Source organism: Cricetulus griseus (genome assembly GCF_003668045.3).
Source record: "Cricetulus griseus strain 17A/GY chromosome 1 unlocalized genomic scaffold, alternate assembly CriGri-PICRH-1.0 chr1_0, whole genome shotgun sequence".
In the NCBI taxonomy this organism is placed as follows: Eukaryota; Metazoa; Chordata; class Mammalia; order Rodentia; family Cricetidae; genus Cricetulus; species Cricetulus griseus.
Window position 1 is genome coordinate 200,063,666 of NW_023276806.1, and position 19,668 is coordinate 200,083,333.

At 39.2% G+C, this 19,668-nt stretch overlaps 1 protein-coding gene and 1 pseudogene across 1 annotated transcript in view; both read left to right on the forward strand.

Moving 5' to 3' along the window:
• The window catches only part of LOC113832815 (metabotropic glutamate receptor 8), a 768,119-nt gene that overhangs the window by 378,501 nt on the left and 369,950 nt on the right, over positions 1 to 19,668 (forward strand). The gene's annotated exons all lie outside the window — the stretch shown is intronic.
• Positions 409 to 19,268, forward strand: LOC113832855 (annotated as a pseudogene).

The window sequence follows — 19,668 nt, forward strand, 5'->3', positions numbered from 1 at the left end:
ATGACCTCCTCCTTACTCGTTCATTGATACAGAAAAAAAGTCAAAATATTTCAAGGTATTTTCTCCTTTGTTCTTTCTTTATCAAAGAGGTTGAATTAGAGACACAGTGAAACAAACAAAAACCTAAAGCTATATATTTTCAGGTCAATCCAAGTACATAAAGCATTAAAAAATGTCAGCAATGAAGCTAGATACAAACTGACAGGAAGAAAAAAGTCTGTTTATATATTTACAGCCCCAAACCAAAAGCAAAATTAAAATTTGTGCTGACCCTTCTCCCTTGGGGCTGCAGATGTCACTGCTGTCCAGGGCAGCGTCTGTTACTGACTAGAAGAAAGAGCAATGGCATCCAAGTCCTCAGTGTAAATAAAATAGTCTGCCTGCCAAATCTTCAAGCTGTCTTGCAACATGTCTCAAGGCCAGGAAATGGGGACTAAAGGTGAGTGACAAAGGTGACCAAAAACATTCACTGATTTTTTCCCTTGATGGCTCACTCTTCATTATGTTTTATGAGAGACTGAATATATACAGGTATGCACATAGACTACAGTCTTCATTTAATATGCAACAGCAGTAATGAACATTTAGTGCTAATGGGACTGGACATTTTACAAATATATCGCTGGGGGCTGGCTTGTATCAGTCCCACCATATAGAGGCTATCTATTCCAGACTGATGTCCTTGGGGGCTGTGTTAGAGCCATCCAAACAGCCACAGGTCCATCCCTGAGTGGGGGTTAGTGGAACTGGAACCTCCTAGCTACTCAATGGCGATAAAGATCAGACACAGGCACCTTGTTCTTTCAGGACAGCTCTCAGTCCATCTTGGAAACTGGAGTCTTCTGGTTTATTCTAGCATCCTCCTAAATAGCTTTCCAACAGTTGGGGTGACTGCAGAGAGCATCTACTATCAAATCATTCTTTTAACCCTAGTGGCACACCTAAACAGTCTCTGGGCACATAGACAAAGCCCTCAGCACAGGTGCAGCACATTCAGGGCCTAAGCCTGTTCTAAAGCAAACTAGGAGACATTCTCCACTGAGGCCATGCCATCGGGCTGCAATTTAACCAGCATCTGCAAGACAATGGAGGTTCAGGCTCCAGAAAAATGGAGCAGATATTTGGACCCAGAGAAACTTTATAATAGATAATTTTTGGTTCTCGACAATATATTAAATAATTATTTTATTAATTCTTTGAGAATTTCACACAATGCATTTTGACCATACTCATCCCCAAGGATTCCTCTGAACTCCTACCTGATGTACCTATACCTCATGTCCCCCCCCCCTTTTTTTTTAATTAGAAGTTGGTCAATACTTACTTGTTTTTTTCATGCCTCATGACCATGGTATGTGGCATCTTCAGTAAAAGGATCTTACTGTAAAGTTCTGGTGGTCCACTAAGTGCATTGGCAATGACCTATATTATTTTGGGAGGCCTCTGGGGATACTTCTGACCAATAGCTTAAGGGGAGGTATCCTATACCCATCACTGCCCTTTTTATTTGATACCTTATGGATTCTGTGATAAATATAATCCCCTGTACATGATACATGAGTGTATAATACACACACACACACACACACACACACACACACACACACACACACCATATATGATGAAGCTTATAATATAGTAGGTTTCCACATGACTTTTTCACACAGGCTTAGAGTTAGTTATCCATATAGTTTCATTTACTGTTCAAGATAATTTTATAAATTGATTATTAATATTATATTAAAGGTAAGGAAACTGAGCTTCTAAGTAAACTTAAAGGGTGCGAGATATATATATATATATATATATATATATAATTATATATATATATATATATATATATCCAGCTGTTCTTTCACCCCAAATATAGGCAGCCAGCAATCACCTTCCTCCAGAAAGCTACAGCAAGGCTTTGAAATTATCCACAATCCTGTCGGGTCTCTACCATTTCTCATGGCTCGGGACTCTCTTCCTCTTTGTATTTATCTCAATTTGGTTTAGTCAAGAGTTATCTAAAAGGATATCATTAAAAGGCAAGAGGAAAAGGTAGGGGTATTTCTCTCTGTCCCTGCTTTGAGTCCAAGCCCTGACCTTGGCAGTGTCTTCTTAATTTTTTGACTTTCTGCAAGTGCTGTCCTTCATGCCTGCATGTATACTAGGCTCCCAAGACACCCTATTTTCCCTCTATTTCTTGATCGCTAAGAACAGTACTATATTCTCACCACTGCTAGTCTTCATGTATCTCAGCATCTAATTTGCTTTCTCTTTATTTCATCCACAGCTAATTCTGTTTTCCTTCTGGGACCCTGAATGACATAGAGACTGATGACACATCTGTAGGAAAGTATGTCAGAGATAATTTGCACATCTTGTTTTAAAGTTCTAAATTAGGATCCCTCAAATGACAGAAGATGCAGACAAAAACAAAAACTACAAAAGAAAGAGAAATAAAATAAAATATAAGGCCCAAAAGAGGATTGTTTCTTCTTATAGATGGTAAGAGGGCAAAGATTTTTTGAGTCTGTTGTAGATCAGGCTTTAGAGAACTGTGATAGGTTTTTGATCTTGTGATAAAAGCTGTCATTCGGAAATATTTTTCTAGCATTTGTAGGAAGAGTGAAAGTAAGGGGAAGGTTGATGTAGAGAGAACAGGTGAAATTTCAAAATAAGACAGTTGTCAAGAACTGGAGACAAAGTCACACAGTAGAAATAAGGAACACAACAGACTGCTGTTTTTGAGTTTTCATTCTTCCCCATGTGATGTGTTTGCTTTAAATTAGTATAAGCTCCTCACATGTGGAGGGCCCATGTGCTTTGATATAGCAACATTAGATCAAATGGCAGAAGTTCAATTAGGAATTAAGGCAATATTTGGCTGTAGGGAACAACAGTCTTGTTTCTGGCTCTTGGACTTTATGTGGTAGCTCTTAAAGTCCTAAGAGGCTAATTTCACTTCAACCTATTTATTTAACAATATTTTAGATCCTTCAAATTTCTCTTTCCAAATGATTAAACTCCCTAACTTGAAATCCAAGGGCATTATACCAAATTGCATTGACATTAAGACTATTGAACTTGGGTGGAGTAATCCCATAAAATCCCCATCAATGCTGAAACAATTTCCTAATCATTCATGCCTCCGGAATGTTTGAAAATATTCTCCTTTTTCATCAGATGGCAAACAAGCTAAGGTATGTTGAGCTGCATCTACCAATTTGCTTACCTATTTATTCATTTGGTAAGCATTTTAGTGAACAGGTACTGAATACACTTATGTTTCACTCAGGAGGCATTTTACTTACTCTTCAGCTGTTCTCCCATTTGTTTATTCATAGTGAAAAGGTCACAAGCTTTGAAATGAAGCAAGTCTGGGTTTGACACAGAACTTTGCCACATGCTGTAATTGCACTGGGCAAATTATTTTACAGACACCTTTTCAGGTTAGATGGAAAATTCATTGTTTCAAGAATGTGCATTCTGGCTGAGTTAAGACTCTCCAAATAGATGAGTTTAATCCTCACCTATGACTAACCATTATACATAAGCAAAAATCACACCAGGTTCCAAGTTTAAAGTGAAGAACCTGTGACATCCAGCCTTAAATCACCCACAGATACAAGGTTGTCGTATAACTTTGGGGTGTGTGTGAATTAATATCTCTTCTTCCAAGAAATGGCATCCCTGATACCAAAGAAACAATCCCACCAGGTCTGGTTTGACAAATCAATGCAAATATTGGAAATACTTACAGCTATATGGGGAGGGGTACTTATAGACTCAAACATAGCTGTATCTGCAGAAATCCAACAAAGTGGTGGCTCAAAAGCTGCCACCCTGGATTTCCCTGCACAATTTTCAATTAGGCCACTTGGAGAGTTTCCTTTCGACAGAAATTCTACTACTTCTATTACCTTGTTGAGGCCTTTGAGAATCATGGAACTTTCTGGGTTCTCTGAACCTTTCGAGTTGCATGAGATTCTCTCCCCATTACAGGACAGATTAGTTTAATTTGTAGTAAATGGCTATATAACTATCTACTCTTTTCTTGACTCTTATATTCTTTCTACTGTCTCTTCTGTGATGTTCTCTGAACCTTGGGGGTGGTGATATAGATGACTATTTTCTTCATTTAGGGCTATGTATTATTCCACCATGGCACAACAACAGTAACTTTTCTCTGGAGCTTGGTGGCTTATGAATCTCTATAGTACAGAACACTTGTTGAAAAAAATAACTTTTTCCATGGTCAACGGTAACAGTACCACTAAGTTATGGGCATAAACATACATGTTTAGGAAGCAGTTTGACTGGTACATCACATCCATTTGATAAACAATAGCTTTAATTTCCCTGGGGCCTATGACCTTTATGCCACTGGCTGTGTCCTGTCTCAGTGTAACAGATGTATATTCCCTCTTGTAGAGCAGGTTTTAAACCAACCAGAGGACAGTTGGTTGTACCTATATGAGTTGTGCCACTTTTGTACCAACAGGTGGCCTGTTACTGGTGCTCAGTCAACATCTGGAATGACTCTGGGGAGTGTCCTTTTGCACTAATGCAGGTGTGTGTGTCCTAAATTACACTCCTAAATGAATTTCTTTCCTGTTCATCCAAATGTTTTTACAAATCCGTAAGACATCAAGGGTTAGCACTATCCATTCAAACCTTTTTATAGAAGGGAGGCAGAAAGGACCTGCAAAGGTCTACTGTCATTCATATCAAGGAGTGACAATTGATCTTGAATGGCAAGGGACTAGGAATAAAATACATTAGAAAAGTCCAACGCAGCGTGAAACCATCTAATTAATTATACCAATTGTTTTGAAACATTCTATTCTTCTGCCTCCAACTGGGCATTTGTCTAGTGTCTCCTCTAAGAATGACACGGGCAGACAGCTAAGGGTGAACGAGTCAGAAGGACTTCTGTTTGCCACATGGACAAGGTTCCTTAGTGCTACAGTGCTAAATCTTCTTCATATTTCAGTGTGACAAGCTAAGAGCTTACAAATACTATAGCCCCTTGCTCCCTGCAGGCTTTAGGATGCCAGTGGAAAGGTCTGTCTGCAACTTTTATATCTAGAAAGGTCTCCGAGGGCTTCGGGGTACAGCTGAGAGCAGTCCCTGGCAGAGCAATTCTGCCGACAACGGGTCACTGATGAGAGGAGTGTCTCAAAGGCCAGAGTGAGTCTTCCACCATTAGGAGAAGCAGCCGGCTTTGAAGGCTCAGGCCTGAATGGTGCATCTTGAAGCCAGAGCAGGGTCTGGCAGAGAAGGGGCAGAACAAGATTGCCTGTTGATTGGCAGAGTCTGCTGTGTCCACCTCCGGGGGAGCCTCAGCAACTATCCTTCTCCGGGGAGCATGTAGTAGCCAAGTTTCTAGCCAGAGCTGGGAGCTGGCTGATAACCAGAGTCTGGCCAGGAGCCAGAAGCTAAAATCTTCAGGCTTCTTTCTCTGGAGAAAGCTGGGCAGACCCGGCCAGAGTCTGGAACAGGCTAAGTTGGGCTGGCAAAAACGAGAGGTTGTGCCATCTTCAGATACAGACCAGTGGGCAATGTTTGGCTGACTATGTATATCCAAATGGGGTAAAAAAGAGAACAAATCAGAAGGGAGGAAGGGAACAACTTCCACATGATGGGAAGTTTTCTCAATTAGGGCTACTGGCTCTACTGCCCCTCTCCCCTTCCCTCTTTTTTACAAGGGAAGCAGCGCAGTGCAGCGAGAGGAGGAAATCTCCTCTGTGGCTTTTCACCATGCGTTTCTTGTACACCAGAAATCTGAGTTCACTTTTGACTGCCACGGCATTTGCTAGCTTTCACAAAAGGCCCAATCCTTGTTTGGAGCCACCCAGTCCTCACTGAGGGCTGTCAAAGGCAGCCTGCTGTGTTCCAGGGAGGGGGGGGTTCTTGTTTGGGCTCCCAAGCAGCTGTGGATTTTAATGTTTTTCAATTCCCCTTTCTGTCATGGCAGCCATGGAGAAGTAGACGCCTGGCTCTCAGAAGAGTGGTGCCTCCATTCGTCACTGGGTTCCATGTGGTTGTTCACGGCAGCCGGCTGGCTGTCATATGCCAGAGGGCTGCTGGCATTGGAAGCTGGCAATTTTGCAGTTCTGCTGTGAAGGTGTGACTGCCTTTGAACCCAGGCTTCTTGGGCCTAGGCGGCTGCTGTAGAACTCAGATTCTTTTCTCAGGAACCCTGCTGTTGTCACAAGTAATTATCACCACTGGGCTCTCCTGCCTTTTATCCATCTTAGGTGCAGTGGCTGGAATGGAAGCTGGGACCCCAATCTAACCTTTCCTCTTCCACAGTCGTTTTCCTTGAGCTATCTTGGTGCTGCTTCAATAGGCTGGTACTCATCTCCCCTAACCCAATTTGTTCTGTTCAGGCATGGGCTGCTGCTTAGCCTGACTCCTAGGTTAAGGGGGAACACACCGTTAACTGCCCTACCTGCCTCTGGGGTCACCTCCTGGTTCAGATCACCTCCAGGCTAGCAACTCCAGGCTGGGAAAGCTCTTGCCTTTCAGTCTGCCATACCTGGCTATTGGTAAGACCCGGGGCTGGGTGAAGAGCCTTTACCCCAGCATACTTTCTTATAGGGGAGAAATATATATTGCATGCTATGGGGAAAATAACTGTCCACGCCTAAGATAAACTTGATTTTATTTTATCCACACTGTTTTACCATTTATGTCTTTTGTGGACTGTTGTTCCGTCTTCAAAGCCCCCGCCCCCAGAAGTTCAACATTTAGCTTTTGAATAATTTTTTCTCTGAGAAATCCAACTTGACAACAACCTTTTCACCTCTGAGAAACCAGGGTAGAAATCCTTTGTCTGCTTTGGTCTTTCATCACCTCTGGATGTGTATAGTAACACAACTATGCACAGGTGAAAATAATCCAGAGCTACCCACTAGACAGACCATCTTAACTCCTAGAGATCTTGTCTTCTATGAGCTCAGCAAACCCACTGCTTTAGTTCTGGAGTCTCTGGTGAATCAACCTCACTCTTAACTCTCTAATAGCACAGTTTTACTGGCTCTCTCAGCAATGCCTCTCCTTCCTCTATTCTCCATGATGTTGTAGTAACTTCAGCTGGTGATGGCCATGTGTTCTTAATGGTTTCTATGAGCCTGTCTATCAGAGACTGGTTTCCCTCATAATGCCTCATGTTATATAGTTTTTTGTTTTAAGGAAGAAATGCTTCAATTAAAAGGGAATGGCTATACAATGAAGACAAAATGTAATATTATTTAATATATGAAAATATAAATAACAAAGTTAAAATAAAGTATGACTATTTCTTCTATTTTTAAAAAATCAGCTTCTCGAGTCTTAAATTTTGTCAAATATGGAAACATATACAGTAAGGTATTATTTGAGATTGAGAAAGAACAATAATTATAGCCATAAAAAATTGAAGAAGCAAGGCGGTGGTGGCACACACTTTTAATCCCAGCACTCAGGAGGCAGAGGCAGGTGGATCTCTGTGAGTTCAAGGCCAGCCTGGTCTACAAAGCTACACAGAGAAACCCTGTCTCAAAAAATTAAAAATGAAGATTATTCTGGGAAATAACTCTACTAAAATTAATTTTTCAAACATTTCCCAAATATTTTTGACAGCTTTCCTGAATGAGTGAAGGAAAAAATTAAAGGAACTTTCAGAAACAATTAGAGACAAAAATCAGTATATAATATATGGACTTAAAAAATAACCAGACACATTCAAAGATGAACTGCCAAATAAGACTCCTAGAATTGTTTTAGTGTTAACAAGTTATCTCAATAGATATTGGGCGATACAATATGATAAATATGTGCTATTTCACCACAACTCTTTAAGATTCCCTTTTCCCCCTCCCAAAGAGATAAGCAATGAAACCGTCACCATCACATTGTACAGAGCACAATAGAAACCACTATATTTAGAAATACCTTGGTTGGTTGTTGATGAACTACAAATGCTCAGGGGCTTTAAAAGAAGGCTGATGAAACTTGAAGACAGAAGATGGAGGTGAGGCCCTAGCCATGTCCCTAAATATGAATGTGAACTTCTCAGCATCTGGGAAACAGAGATAACATTTCCCACGGTGCTGTCTCCAAGCTGCAGTGGAAATAAATTGTGTTGTCAATGATAACTTTTATGTCCTATAAACTATCCTCACATACAAGACACTGGTCCTTATTCACTCATTCACCAATAAGGGTGTTTGGTGCTGAGTCAGGTGTCATCAGTGTCAACAGCGGGTAAAGATGCTGTGCATAAGTAAGGCGGAGGGCATGGGCTTCGGTGCTCCACCCACCTGGAGTGACTCAGGCCTCAAAACTGATTGTCATCCAGATAGTCGCCTCTTCTCTCGAGGCTTTCAGTTCATCATCTTATATCCCAGTGTCTTTAAGATCAAGGTAACAAAACAGCGTGTTTTTGACAAGGAATTAAGAAGATGTGGAAACTGTCATTAGGCCTTTGACCTGCCACATTGAGAGCACTCAGTGATGATTGTCAACGAGGAACTCTTCAGACCCTATTGTAGGCAGAGTAGGCATTCACACCAGCAAGGACAGAGTAGAGCAACGCGGGCAAGAGTAGTACAGAGAGCTGTGCGATTTGGTGGTAGAACTGCCACCCCTTTAATTAGAATGGCTGCTAATAATCATAAGAAAGGTACATACTTTGGATGAATCTTGCAGAAAGAATCAGATTTCAATAGGATTTGATGTGGTTGGCAAAGATCATTCCATGAAAGATAAAACATAATGAGCTAAATGGAATTGTGCAAGTTGAATGATCCAGCTGTTCAGACTGGTGTTACACATCAGAAACTTCAAGTGATTAAAGCATTCTGTAAATGTCTTGAATATCTTTAATGTGTCTATAGAATACTTGACATATGGGCAGAGAGAGGTGGCAATTGAATTTTTAATTTTGTTTAATTTTAAAAGGAAATACTAAGTCTATATATGACTAGTATGATCTGGTAATGAGCATACATGGGGCATTTAAGATGATGAGATGAGTCTACCACAAGATCCAGCAATTCCACTCCTAGGCATATACCCAAAAGAAGCACATTCATATAACAAGGAGATGTGTTCAACCATGTTCATTAGCAGCATTATTTGTAATAGCCAGAAACTGGAAGCAGCCTAGATGCCCCTCAACCGAAGAATGGATAGAGAAAATGTGGTACATTTACACAATGGAGTACTACTCAGCAGAAAAAAAAAAACAATGGAATCTTGAAATTTGCAGGAAAATGGATGGAACTCGAAGAAACCATTCTGAGGAGGTAACCCAATCACAAAAAGACAAACATGATATGTACTCACTCACATGTGGACCTGCTTTATGATGCATAGTAGTGACCATGCTTTATCAGAGCCGTTTTTAATGATGTTGCTCAGAATGGTTTCCTCCCAGATGATGACTAAGAAGCTAATTTAAAAAACAAAATGGTGTCAAGTACCACAAGAGTAACAGAACTGCATTGTTTTCTGGGATTTTATTTTTTACTTTGTTGTTGTTGTTGCTGTTTGTTTGTTTTTTCATTTTTGTTTTTTTTGTTTTTTTATTTTTTAAATGGAGTGTGCCTGATGTCTCTACAATTTTGTTCAAATGACTGCAGAACCTGGAAAAGATGTTGCTGCTATTGATGCATAACATATTGTCATTATTGCATATATATATATATATATATATTATATACATATAATATATATATATATATATATATATGCTAATTGAAACTCCAATATGTGATGAATCCAAGTTGTTTCAGAGAGTGCTCACCTGTGCATGCAAATTTGATTTCATCTTTAGTAAGTAGGAAAGTTATATGCTTGCCAAAAAAATAATTGACACACTGGAAGGCAAATGTCACACAATTTCAATTTTATGTGTAACCTAGAAATGATGAACTTATGGGAACAGAGAGCAGAATTGTGGCTATTAGGCTTCAATGTGGGTTTTTAACAATGGAGAGATGATTGGCTTAAGGATGTAAAACAGCAGTTGGACAAGAGGCATGGACTCTGTGAAGTCCTGAGGTTTACTGAGAACATGATAAATATGGTTGATAACAATATGCTATATTTTAAAAGTTGTGAGATAGTATACTTTAAGTGTTCTCAAAACAAAAATGATGAATATGTGTGATATAACATGTTAATTGGTTTAATTTAGCCATGCCATTGTGAACATACTGTATTGTGTATCATAATTGTGCATGACTTTATTTATGAGCTAAATAAATGAATGAAAAAAAGATGATGAGATGAAAACATTTGGCTCAAGAGGGAAAAATTAATCTCTTGTGATGTAGAAGAAGTTTGTTGCATTTGGTAACTGAGAGATTATTAGAGATCTTTAATAGCAAAGTTTTCTTGAGTTGTGGTGTTAAAAAAAAGATGCTGTATGGATTAAAGGAGGAGGTGTGTTGAGGAGGAGCAGCGTGGAGCACAGTTGTCTTCTTCAACATGTTTCTCTTGCTAGGGCTAGAGAATAAACCCTTACACACTAAGTTAGTTTCAGCAAGTACTGTATAATCTCCAAGTAAGTGGTGCTCTTGCAGGCAAACTAGGTAGTTTCAATGCCAGGTGTGAAATTATAGTGGTTTAGATAAGAATTTGAAGCAATTCTAGAAATAACCACTCTGAGTCATGACATTTTTAGGCCACATTGAAAACACGAGCAGGGAGACTACAAACAATGTCAAATGATCACCAAGCTCCTTGCTGAGTTTATATTCTTAGCTGCTCAGGATATCATATCCTCATGCCTTATGTGGTGAAAGACTAAGTTTACTTGTACACAGTAGGTAGCTTGCAGAGCAGGCAAAGAAGAACACCCCTATAGATATGTCCAAGAATGGTAATCCATAGACAGGGCTACTTTACACAAAGATTTGCTTGTCTTTCATGATGGATGAAATGGCTATAATAATTATTTCAGTGTTTCTATGAAAATCACTTTTGATACAGATACAAAATATTTTGTGTCCAGCCCAGGCGATAGGAAAAATAATGTATTTTTAGTGTCCCTCCAGTTTCTTCCATATCCCTTCTTTTGAAGTCCTTTCATGCACTTATCCTAAAAGTGACATGTAGCACAAATAATAAAAAACCCAGAGACAGATATTGGGGGCAGGTAAAGCTGAAAGATCGGAGAAGCAAAGCAACCAAGCAACTAGAGAGTTCTTACCTCTACCAAGGCTCAGACCAAAAGGGGTGATCTGTCCTCCGCATGACTGCAGACTGAATGCACTGCATTTCTGTCTCCATCAGCCTTATATTCCTCTCTAGTGCTGGGATTAAAGGCGTGCAGGACCTCGGCCCAGCTTCTATGGTTAACTAGTGTGGCTAGCTTTGCACTATGATCTTCAGGCAAGCTTTATTTGTTAGATCATGGACCAAGTATCACCACAGTTATAGTCTCATTTTCTTTGAATATTATTGTTTTATATATACATATGTATACACAAAGATAAAAACAGAACCTACTTAGCCTACTCTCATTGTTTGTATATGGCTTCAAGGATGACCACTTTGTATTGAATAATCAATAAGGGGCTTCATCCCCGAGACAGGTTAATTCTCTGTCAGCAGACACTAGTTGCCTGCAGTTCTTTTTTGGGTTGTATCCTTATGAGATTTCCTCCTTCTGATTTAGCATGTGTAGTGATAATGCCATTGTTTATGTCTTGTTGTGCAGCCACATCTAGGAAAGGCTGTTTCACAGCAGACTTCCTGATATTCTGGCTCTTTACACCTGCTTTTCTGGAATGTTTTCTGAGCCATAGATGCAGGAGCTGTAATGTAGCCTATCCATTGGGCTAAACTCTCAATCATTCATTGATATCTGCATTGTGTCCAGTTGTTTTTTTGTGATGGTCTCCATTTGTGGTATAGAGAAGCTTCTGTTCAAGAGAGGTATAGGCTAGGGATCTACACTGAGAGTTCTCAACAACAACAGCAAATAAATAAATAATTAAAATGGCTTAGAAATACTTCAAAAGTATTCATCTTTCTTAATAATTAGGAAACTACAAGTATAAAGAAATCTGAGGTTTTCTCTTACTCTCATCCAAATGGCTAAGATGAGCAAAACAACTTACAACAAATACTGGTGTGGTTATGGCAAAAGAGTAACCTTCTATTTCTAAATTGGTCTAGCCACTTTGTAAATCAGTATGGAAAACCTTAAAAAACTAAAAATAAATACACCATATAATCCAGCTATGCCACTCCTTGGCATGTGCCCAAAGGAGTCAACACTTTACTCCACAGATACTTGCTCAGCTATGTTCATTTCTGCTCTATTTACAATAGCCAGGAAACCGAAGCAATTAACATGTCCTTGAATAGATGAATGGATAATGAAAATCTGATACAGATACACAATAAATACTAATGAAAATCTGATACATATACACAATGAATACTATTCAGATATAAAAATTAAAATCATGGGATTTACAGGTAAAAGGGTGGAAGTAGAAAATGTTACATTGAGTTGGAGAAACCCACAGGAACAGTTGGCCTGAAAAAGGGAGAGCACATAGACCCCAGATGCTGTCTGGGAGGCCAGTACAAGACTGATCCAGACCCCTGAACATGGATGTCAATAAGGAGGCCTCTGAACTCCAGGGAGCCTCTGGTAGTGGATTAGTAATTTTCCCTGTTGCAAGAAGGGCTACACTCTGGCCCTGGACACATGAGGAAGGGCCCAGGCCCAGCACAGGAAGATTTGGTGGACTCTGCAGAGCCCCCATTGAGGGCCCTACCCTGCCTGGGGAGTGGTGGGTGGATGGGTGGGGGTAGGTTGGGTGTGGGGGAGGAGGAATGGGGTGAGGGGAGGGAGAGGGAGAAGGGACTTACATGTGAAAAAAGCTTGTTCCCTAACTTGAACTAATAAATAAAAAAAAAAGAAATACATTGAGTAAGGTAACCAGGACACAGAAAGAAAAATAACCATGTTCTCTCTCATCTGTGGCTCCTAGGTTCAGGATTCAGATGTGACTGCTTAATACTGAGAAACTGCCTAAACCAGGAAAGTTGACAGAACAATGTTGGGAGGCGTGAGAAGGGAATAGAAGGATACAGATGATATAAAGCAGGAAATAGAAAAATAGAGAGGGGTCTCTGACTGGGGAGGAGGGAAGTTCAATACAGAAGGAAGAGGAGAGAAAAATAACACAAAGATTGTTTGAAACACACAAGGGATCATATTATTTTATATTTACCTTGTACCTTGAAGGAAGTTATTACCCTTGGGCCAGATGTGCCCCACACAAGAACCATAGACTAAAACATACACCACTACTAGGCATGGTAAAGCTCCTTTTGAATGGTTCGTCGTGACTCCCAAGCAATATAGAATGTTGCCTACAGAGGCACCTTGGATGCCTCTCAGAAGTTGGAGATAAGCCCATTGATGAAGACACTACAGAATTAGAATACAAGACTTGGGTTATTTGAGCTGGATCTAACGTGAAAGCCTCTGTCCTGCAGTCCAGCTTCCATGGTAACAGAAAATATTGTGAAAATCCCCCAGGATGGAACTAATTAGTAGTCATACCCAGCTGTGACACCTATGAACCACAATGACCAGCATGGCAAGATGTCCCTAAAGGTTCAGTAGTGGTAATCACATGTGGTGGTAACCAACATTTGTCTATTTTGACTCAAGTCCCACTCAACAGGAGGGAAACAATACCTGGTACTAGAAACCTAGCCAGTTGGTCTAGTGAGGTCTTGGAAGAGGGTCTCCTATTACTTTGTTAAGACAGCGGACAGCGTAACACGTAACTGAATTCTAAATTTTAACCCTATACTCACATAACTATCACCCCTCATCAAAGAGCAGTGACTTAAAATGTGTCACATAGGGAAAATATTGATTAAGGTTATTTATTCACATTTTCAGTAAATATCACTTTAGCATTTTTGTTGTGTTTTGGGGCGGAAATGGTGACTAATATTGTTTCTGATCTGTAGTCATTGCTCTGGTTGTAGAAAGCAGCTAACACAATTGTGAGATGGATGGTTTGGATGATACTGTAAAGGAAGCCCAGAGGAGTACTTGGGGAGATCATGGAAAGTTTGATTGAGGATACATAGGCTTGAGGGAGGTGTTCATTGATAAGCCAACCAAATAAAATCATTCTCCTCCAGGAAAATATGTATAGAAATGGGAGATAATGTCTGAGAATAGCATTTAATTCAATCCATCTGGAAAACATGTTTCCTGAGAGAATGTCTAATGTGTCTGAGGAAGAGACTGGTCATAAAAATAAGCTCCTATTTATTTATACGGTAATTGAAGTCATTAAGGGTAATGTGGGGTTAGTGAGATTGTATGTAGGTAGACCTCTGAAGCATAATTTGATAATTGAGGTGAGAGGTGTTGGTGTTTGACTCGAGATAATAGCTTTAAAGGCAGAATGGAAAGGGCATTTTTGAAAAATAGTTGATGATTTATGATGCATCATATAATCAAATGATCTTTCCCTTGATTCTTTTATTAAGGTTGTCAAAAATGGGATGAATTGAATTGCTGAATAATTGATTGTATAGATGGCACATACTGTATATTTTGACCACAAGAGGTACATAATAATTGTGCACTTATGCATAGCTACAGACACTGTTTAAATTGCATTGCTCTTGGACATTGTTTTCACTATTTCCTGTTGATTTGAGACAGAAGAGTGAAGGATGGTAGAAATTCCATGGTTGCTTCTGTGTGAACCCCAAACTTTTTATGTTATATTGTTTACTATGAAGTATACATAGCTCTTTATGAAATCTTCTGCAGTTCTAATTGGTAGTAATTGTCCCTAGTATGCTGCTCCCTCTTTCTGGTTACTTATAGCTTTATTTTTTTAACTTACTTTATTCACCTTCTCATGAATACATAGAATATGAAGACTTCCAAAATTTAAGTGAACAAAATAAATGTTTTTGAGTTTTGTTGACATTTTCTAAAAGATTTGAGATATCTTGAAACTAAATCTGAAAGATAGTGACTTATAGTAGTGATACTTGAAATGATGTAGGAAAAGGAACACAGGAAATTTCCATAGTGTTTAATAGAAACTGAACACATGATATCTACCAAAAAGCAGAGAACAAAACACTGGCTGCCTGACATTGTGCAGACATGTTTTATAAGTTGAAACAACTAGGGAGTTTATAACCCTGGGAAAAATATGTGGCTTATTGTTAGCATATTTTAGTCCTTTGATTCTGTGGTGGAAATACCTTTGTCATTAAAAGTCTAACAGTTAAAATAATAAAGAATATTTCTATTCTTTATACAGTTTGTATTTATAGGGAAGAAGGAAGCAGGTGATGCAGAAGGAACATTAGCCAGGAGCAGCTGGCTGAAGCCAGGAATTTGGAGTAAGGGAGACAGTGAAGGGTTTTAACTCCTCCAACACACTGGCCTGGATGTATGGTTCATCTAGCAGAACCTCACTTTCCTCGGTTGGTGATAATGCTAACTTCATGATACATATTGAGGGTGGAATGAGATAATGCAAAGCTGATACTCAGTATGGTGAGTGACTCACAGCACACCCAGTGCAAAACTCATATAAACTACAAAAACTCCCCACAAGTCAAGCTCCTGTTGGAATCTAAGGCATAAATTCACGATGATCTACAGAGAGCTACTGTTTCAGGGCTGGAGCTTTCTTATCTGAGAAGTGAAGCAGGAGGATTTGGTGAGCTCCAAATTTGATGACTGGGATTAGGATTCAGCGATGCATATGAGTCATATCTGAATTTTGTCATTTTTGACAGGTTTTATTTTACTCCCAGTCATGCATTCCTTCTGAGAACAGAAAATACATTCAATATGAGCAGAGTTAGAGGGTTTAGAAATGATTTCAGTGGCATGATGGGTATCTAGGTGAAGAATTCCATCAAGTTGTTAGAAATGAAATTCAGCAAGAGGGTAAGAAATTACAAAATTAGACTATTTATTTATATTTTATTTTTATTTTGAGACACAGCATTATTCATAATTCAGGAAGTCTTTGAAATCACTACCCCTCACCAGTTTCCCAAGTGCTGGAGTTATAGGGATATGCTACATAGCTATAAACACAGCTAAAATACCCATATGACCTTAATAATACATGTGCTACCTAAAGAATGAAAGTCTCCAAGTGACTATATTGGGAACCTGAATATAGATTACTGTTGAAGACAAAAACCTATGGGTAGAGGTGGGTCGGGGGACTGAATGGTTTTCACTTCCATAATTACATTTCATTTATTAGACTGAATTGTGCTCCTCTGCCTGTCTGCTTTTACATGTACTCAACCTTAGGGAAAATGTGGAGCACAGAGATTGGGCATCTAACAGCTTTGGAGCTCAGCTTCTTAGATGAAAGTACCCTAGGCATTCTATCACTTTGGGTATTTTTGTTTGTTTTCTGACTGCTGGTTTCAACATTCATAACAATATGAACAATAGTGTCAACCTTATAAAGGTTTGTTAGAGTTAAATTAGATGATGTATAGGATGCTAGATGGAAACAGATAGACAGGTGTCAAGTATCGACTGTTTTCTTCCTCGGTTATTAAAATAAGTTTATATATATCAGGAAAAACTGGAAAGATTCTTTATTTTAGAAGGAACAAGTGTGTTCAGTGAATTTGCCCATGAACAGAATAAAAAGAAGCTCAACAAACATGGTTGTTTTTGAATTGACCTGTCAATTTCTTCAGAAAAGGAAATTGAATATACTGTGTAGATGCGATTCAGTCTGAACAGTACTTCTCAATGAAATGTATCAAAAGTGAAGCAATAGAGATACATGCCAGAAGAGGAAGAAGTGTGTGTGTGTGTGTGTGTGTGTGTGTGTGTGTGTGTGTGTGTGTGTGTGTGTGTGCTCGCGCTAGTGCACGCGCTCATTTCAAACTAAAGTAGAGGGTCTAAGTATCTAATAAAATACTGAGAAATCAGTAATTAGGAAACCTGTTTCACTAATATAAAATTAATATTAAAGTCTTTGTTTTCTGGGTATCTATCTTATAATCATATTCAAAGGGAAATTTACAAAATGTACCTTTGTTTTCTCCTTCTGAAACTATGACATATGCCTGATGGATATAGATTTTCACTTTAAAAATTAAAGAGGGGTTCAAATGAGTTTAGTTCTTTTCTGCGGTGATGAAATGCTCCCCCGAGGTGGACTGAGTGTAGTGATAAATCTTTGATGCCCCTGTGTAATATATGCAGTACACTGCTGAGAATGTCTGGATTTTGAGGTTTCAGTGGCGGAAAACCAACTGCAGGGAATCTGGACATTCTAATACAGTTCTGACCCTAAATGTTTCATCCACTGTAAAGAACATTGCAGTCAAGGACGCTAGCATCTGTTCCCCCAAGCATGGGGGTTGTTTCTTCTTCTTCCATGACTGTAACCACACTGTCCTGAGCAACTTAAAAAGAAGTATCATGGTGACATGAAATCAGAGGTCCCTGTCAGTTTATGTACTCATCAAGCAGGATCCTCTAAAACCCTCTTAGATGTTAGGATTGGTTCTAACCTAACCTATCGTAACCAAAAGAGGCTTTTGGTTCTGTGGAATGGCTCCATCTGAGGCAAAGAAGGCATGGACTATAGAAACAATTGTGTGGGAATAGTGGGGTTTTTCCCCAATATTTTTGGCATTTCAGAATAAAGTGTGAACAGGAAAGAAGAGATATATTCAAACATTCCTTGGAGGAATTTCCCTTTCAAAAGCAAGAGTTGGAGTTGAGTTCCAGCAGAAGGGCACAGCTGTGTCCTTCCTTCTGCTCCTTGCAGCACAAAAGTTAGGGCAGAAACAGGATTTCATGCTTTGGCATAACATACACAAGCTTGCTCTACAATTGTGGGTATGTGAGAGCAATGTGGAAATCTGCTTCTAGTAAAAGAGTAAAAGTCTTAGTGGATGAGTCAAAACATTGGCCATATGCTATCTTTTTTGATGTATGTGGTGTTTATTGTTGCCTTTTTATAATAGGAAAACAACATGCATATCCACACACATGGGTATATTAAATAAACTGTCATAAATTTACATTTTAAAGCCCAATTATAGGTGTGTACAACCATTGGAAGAAATATGCTAAATCATTCCAACGTGATTATCACTGGACTGTGGCTTTAGAGGTAGTCCCTAATATACTATTTATGCTTTTCTCTGTTTTCCAAAGTTTTCATGGCAAATGTGTTATATTCACAAGCACAATTAGTCATAATAGAGAGAAAATGGTTTGCAGTGAGCTGTTGAAAAATGGTTTCACAGAGATACCACTAGTATAGTGGAGTGATATCCCTTCTAACCTTCTTAGTTCTTTAAAAAATATTAACATGCATTAATTATACAGGATAGTAGGTTTCATTAAGATATTTCCATATATGTCTATAATGTGTTTTTACTGTATTTCCCCTGTCTCACCCTTCCTTGGCTCCCTCTCACTCCCACTACCAGCTAATCCTCCTTCTATTTCCATGCCTTTTATTCCTGTTTGGTGAACCAATGTGTTTAATTAGGCTATCTTGTGGGATGACGGGCCATTCAGCAGTGGCTACATCATTGAACATGTATTTCCCTCCTCTAATCATTGACTGCCTATGGAGAGGTGGAGGTGTGGGTCTTGTGAGACCCTCTCTGCTTAATGATGGAATGTTGATGATCCCAGTCTTACACAGGTTATCACAAATGCTTAGAGTCCAAGTGTAGCCAACGTGGCATCTGGGCACAAGACTAAGTTATCCAAGAACCTGCTGTGCATGAAGTTCATTCATAGAGGCTTGGGATTGGAAACCAAGAAACAACTAGACGAGGAGGAAAAGAAGATGATTAGTGATGATCACTGGTACCTGGATTTGCCATAGTTCAAGGAGAAAGAGCTTTTCATCATAGAAGAGCAGAGCTTCTCAGTATGTGAAGATCTTCTCTTTGGAAGGATGTCATTGAGAGGACTTAACCCTGAAGTTGAGAAATTAATGCTTCAGATGAATTCTAAGAACAAAGCAGCAGTAGCAGCAGCAGCAGAAGAGGAAACAGTGGAGGTCAATGTGTAGGATGAAGAAAGGGCGAGAAGATATGAGACTTTGGTGGGAACAATTGGAAAAAAGTTTGCTATGAAGAGTGATCAAGCTAATTACAAAGAAGATAAAAATGGAAATTTAAAACCCATTACAACAAAGAAGATGATTAAAATTGATGCCCCAGATACAGCAGCTGCCTGTGAGCACATCATAGTTTGATGTCATCCTTGTGGTGTCTGTAGTGGTTAATACTTCGGTGTTTACCTGCAAACAAATGCATCAATTTTGGAAATATGCTGTTCTTGAGACAGATGTATAATTCGTGTTATACATCTTTTTAATGCTATTCTTGAGGGTCTCTAAATGTGTGAGCACATGCTGCTCCCTAGATTGTTTTTACCTGATTTTGATGTGTGTGTTTGTACACACAGATAGTCCACATATGTACAGTTCTCTACTTATTGTCCTGGAATGACTGTTAGAAACTAGTTATTGTCATTGTTCCAACTGCCCTTATATTTATAATCTACTTTTTGGGTCATGTCAAGCCAGTTCACACATTCACTTTGAACTCAAATATTTGAGAACTTTACAGAATTGACTCACCAGGAACAGATAT